This window comes from Athalia rosae, chromosome 6 (genome assembly GCF_917208135.1).
Source record: "Athalia rosae chromosome 6, iyAthRosa1.1, whole genome shotgun sequence".
Taxonomy (NCBI): Eukaryota; Metazoa; Arthropoda; class Insecta; order Hymenoptera; family Athaliidae; genus Athalia; species Athalia rosae.
The window spans coordinates 7371988-7376987 of record NC_064031.1 but is presented as its reverse complement, the minus strand read 5'-3'; positions in this window follow the sequence as shown (position 1 = coordinate 7376987).

Here is a 5000-nt window from a genome sequence, read left to right as displayed (position 1 = left end):
CTCGTTGGATCGAAAAATTTTCAAAGTCCGAAAGAGTCGCGCATCACTCGTTGGATCGAAAAATTTTCAAAGTCCGAAAGAGTCGCGCATCACTCGTTGGATCGAAAAATTTTCAAAGTCCGAAAGAGTCGCGCATCACTCGTTGGATCGAAAAATTTTCAAAGTCCGAAAGAGTCGCGCATCACTCGTTGGATCGAAAAATTTTCAAAGTCCGAAAGAGTCGCGCATCACTCGTTGGATCGAAAAATTTTCAAAGTCCGAAAGAGTCGCGCATCACTCGTTGGATCGAAAAATTTTCAAAGTCCGAAAGAGTCGCGCATCACTCGTTGGATCGAAAAATTTTCAAAGTCCGAAAGAGTCGCGCATCACTCGTTGGATCGAAAAATTTTCAAAGTCCGAAAGAGTCGCGCATCACTCGTTGGATCGAAAAATTTTCAAAGTCCGAAAGAGTCGCGCATCACTCGTTGGATCGAAAAATTTTCAAAGTCCGAAAGAGTCGCGCATCACTCGTTGGATCGAAAAATTTTCAAAGTCCGAAAGAGTCGCGCATCACTCGTTGGATCGAAAAATTTTCAAAGTCCGAAAGAGTCGCGCATCACTCGTTGGATCGAAAAATTTTCAAAGTCCGAAAGAGTCGCGCATCACTCGTTGGATCGAAAAATTTTCAAAGTCCGAAAGAGTCGCGCATCACTCGTTGGATCGAAAAATTTTCAAAGTCCGAAAGAGTCGCGCATCACTCGTTGGATCGAAAAATTTTCAAAGTCCGAAAGAGTCGCGCATCACTCGTTGGATCGAAAAATTTTCAAAGTCCGAAAGAGTCGCGCATCACTCGTTGGATCGAAAAATTTTCAAAGTCCGAAAGAGTCGCGCATCACTCGTTGGATCGAAAAATTTTCAAAGTCCGAAAGAGTCGCGCATCACTCGTTGGATCGAAAAATTTTCAAAGTCCGAAAGAGTCGCGCATCACTCGTTGGATCGAAAAATTTTCAAAGTCCGAAAGAGTCGCGCATCACTCGTTGGATCGAAAAATTTTCAAAGTCCGAAAGAGTCGCGCATCACTCGTTGGATCGAAAAATTTTCAAAGTCCGAAAGAGTCGCGCATCACTCGTTGGATCGAAAAATTTTCAAAGTCCGAAAGAGTCGCGCATCACTCGTTGGATCGAAAAATTTTCAAAGTCCGAAAGAGTCGCGCATCACTCGTTGGATCGAAAAATTTTCAAAGTCCGAAAGAGTCGCGCATCACTCGTTGGATCGAAAAATTTTCAAAGTCCGAAAGAGTCGCGCATCACTCGTTGGATCGAAAAATTTTCAAAGTCCGAAAGAGTCGCGCATCACTCGTTGGATCGAAAAATTTTCAAAGTCCGAAAGAGTCGCGCATCACTCGTTGGATCGAAAAATTTTCAAAGTCCGAAAGAGTCGCGCATCACTCGTTGGATCGAAAAATTTTCAAAGTCCGAAAGAGTCGCGCATCACTCGTTGGATCGAAAAATTTTCAAAGTCCGAAAGAGTCGCGCATCACTCGTTGGATCGAAAAATTTTCAAAGTCCGAAAGAGTCGCGCATCACTCGTTGGATCGAAAAATTTTCAAAGTCCGAAAGAGTCGCGCATCACTCGTTGGATCGAAAAATTTTCAAAGTCCGAAAGAGTCGCGCATCACTCGTTGGATCGAAAAATTTTCAAAGTCCGAAAGAGTCGCGCATCACTCGTTGGATCGAAAAATTTTCAAAGTCCGAAAGAGTCGCGCATCACTCGTTGGATCGAAAAATTTTCAAAGTCCGAAAGAGTCGCGCATCACTCGTTGGATCGAAAAATTTTCAAAGTCCGAAAGAGTCGCGCATCACTCGTTGGATCGAAAAATTTTCAAAGTCCGAAAGAGTCGCGCATCACTCGTTGGATCGAAAAATTTTCAAAGTCCGAAAGAGTCGCGCATCACTCGTTGGATCGAAAAATTTTCAAAGTCCGAAAGAGTCGCGCATCACTCGTTGGATCGAAAAATTTTCAAAGTCCGAAAGAGTCGCGCATCACTCGTTGGATCGAAAAATTTTCAAAGTCCGAAAGAGTCGCGCATCACTCGTTGGATCGAAAAATTTTCAAAGTCCGAAAGAGTCGCGCATCACTCGTTGGATCGAAAAATTTTCAAAGTCCGAAAGAGTCGCGCATCACTCGTTGGATCGAAAAATTTTCAAAGTCCGAAAGAGTCGCGCATCACTCGTTGGATCGAAAAATTTTCAAAGTCCGAAAGAGTCGCGCATCACTCGTTGGATCGAAAAATTTTCAAAGTCCGAAAGAGTCGCGCATCACTCGTTGGATCGAAAAATTTTCAAAGTCCGAAAGAGTCGCGCATCACTCGTTGGATCGAAAAATTTTCAAAGTCCGAAAGAGTCGCGCATCACTCGTTGGATCGAAAAATTTTCAAAGTCCGAAAGAGTCGCGCATCACTCGTTGGATCGAAAAATTTTCAAAGTCCGAAAGAGTCGCGCATCACTCGTTGGATCGAAAAATTTTCAAAGTCCGAAAGAGTCGCGCATCACTCGTTGGATCGAAAAATTTTCAAAGTCCGAAAGAGTCGCGCATCACTCGTTGGATCGAAAAATTTTCAAAGTCCGAAAGAGTCGCGCATCACTCGTTGGATCGAAAAATTTTCAAAGTCCGAAAGAGTCGCGCATCACTCGTTGGATCGAAAAATTTTCAAAGTCCGAAAGAGTCGCGCATCACTCGTTGGATCGAAAAATTTTCAAAGTCCGAAAGAGTCGCGCATCACTCGTTGGATCGAAAAATTTTCAAAGTCCGAAAGAGTCGCGCATCACTCGTTGGATCGAAAAATTTTCAAAGTCCGAAAGAGTCGCGCATCACTCGTTGGATCGAAAAATTTTCAAAGTCCGAAAGAGTCGCGCATCACTCGTTGGATCGAAAAATTTTCAAAGTCCGAAAGAGTCGCGCATCACTCGTTGGATCGAAAAATTTTCAAAGTCCGAAAGAGTCGCGCATCACTCGTTGGATCGAAAAATTTTCAAAGTCCGAAAGAGTCGCGCATCACTCGTTGGATCGAAAAATTTTCAAAGTCCGAAAGAGTCGCGCATCACTCGTTGGATCGAAAAATTTTCAAAGTCCGAAAGAGTCGCGCATCACTCGTTGGATCGAAAAATTTTCAAAGTCCGAAAGAGTCGCGCATCACTCGTTGGATCGAAAAATTTTCAAAGTCCGAAAGAGTCGCGCATCACTCGTTGGATCGAAAAATTTTCAAAGTCCGAAAGAGTCGCGCATCACTCGTTGGATCGAAAAATTTTCAAAGTCCGAAAGAGTCGCGCATCACTCGTTGGATCGAAAAATTTTCAAAGTCCGAAAGAGTCGCGCATCACTCGTTGGATCGAAAAATTTTCAAAGTCCGAAAGAGTCGCGCATCACTCGTTGGATCGAAAAATTTTCAAAGTCCGAAAGAGTCGCGCATCACTCGTTGGATCGAAAAATTTTCAAAGTCCGAAAGAGTCGCGCATCACTCGTTGGATCGAAAAATTTTCAAAGTCCGAAAGAGTCGCGCATCACTCGTTGGATCGAAAAATTTTCAAAGTCCGAAAGAGTCGCGCATCACTCGTTGGATCGAAAAATTTTCAAAGTCCGAAAGAGTCGCGCATCACTCGTTGGATCGAAAAATTTTCAAAGTCCGAAAGAGTCGCGCATCACTCGTTGGATCGAAAAATTTTCAAAGTCCGAAAGAGTCGCGCATCACTCGTTGGATCGAAAAATTTTCAAAGTCCGAAAGAGTCGCGCATCACTCGTTGGATCGAAAAATTTTCAAAGTCCGAAAGAGTCGCGCATCACTCGTTGGATCGAAAAATTTTCAAAGTCCGAAAGAGTCGCGCATCACTCGTTGGATCGAAAAATTTTCAAAGTCCGAAAGAGTCGCGCATCACTCGTTGGATCGAAAAATTTTCAAAGTCCGAAAGAGTCGCGCATCACTCGTTGGATCGAAAAATTTTCAAAGTCCGAAAGAGTCGCGCATCACTCGTTGGATCGAAAAATTTTCAAAGTCCGAAAGAGTCGCGCATCACTCGTTGGATCGAAAAATTTTCAAAGTCCGAAAGAGTCGCGCATCACTCGTTGGATCGAAAAATTTTCAAAGTCCGAAAGAGTCGCGCATCACTCGTTGGATCGAAAAATTTTCAAAGTCCGAAAGAGTCGCGCATCACTCGTTGGATCGAAAAATTTTCAAAGTCCGAAAGAGTCGCGCATCACTCGTTGGATCGAAAAATTTTCAAAGTCCGAAAGAGTCGCGCATCACTCGTTGGATCGAAAAATTTTCAAAGTCCGAAAGAGTCGCGCATCACTCGTTGGATCGAAAAATTTTCAAAGTCCGAAAGAGTCGCGCATCACTCGTTGGATCGAAAAATTTTCAAAGTCCGAAAGAGTCGCGCATCACTCGTTGGATCGAAAAATTTTCAAAGTCCGAAAGAGTCGCGCATCACTCGTTGGATCGAAAAATTTTCAAAGTCCGAAAGAGTCGCGCATCACTCGTTGGATCGAAAAATTTTCAAAGTCCGAAAGAGTCGCGCATCACTCGTTGGATCGAAAAATTTTCAAAGTCCGAAAGAGTCGCGCATCACTCGTTGGATCGAAAAATTTTCAAAGTCCGAAAGAGTCGCGCATCACTCGTTGGATCGAAAAATTTTCAAAGTCCGAAAGAGTCGCGCATCACTCGTTGGATCGAAAAATTTTCAAAGTCCGAAAGAGTCGCGCATCACTCGTTGGATCGAAAAATTTTCAAAGTCCGAAAGAGTCGCGCATCACTCGTTGGATCGAAAAATTTTCAAAGTCCGAAAGAGTCGCGCATCACTCGTTGGATCGAAAAATTTTCAAAGTCCGAAAGAGTCGCGCATCACTCGTTGGATCGAAAAATTTTCAAAGTCCGAAAGAGTCGCGCATCACTCGTTGGATCGAAAAATTTTCAAAGTCCGAAAGAGTCGCGCATCACTCGTTGGATCGAAAAATTTTCAAAGTCCGAA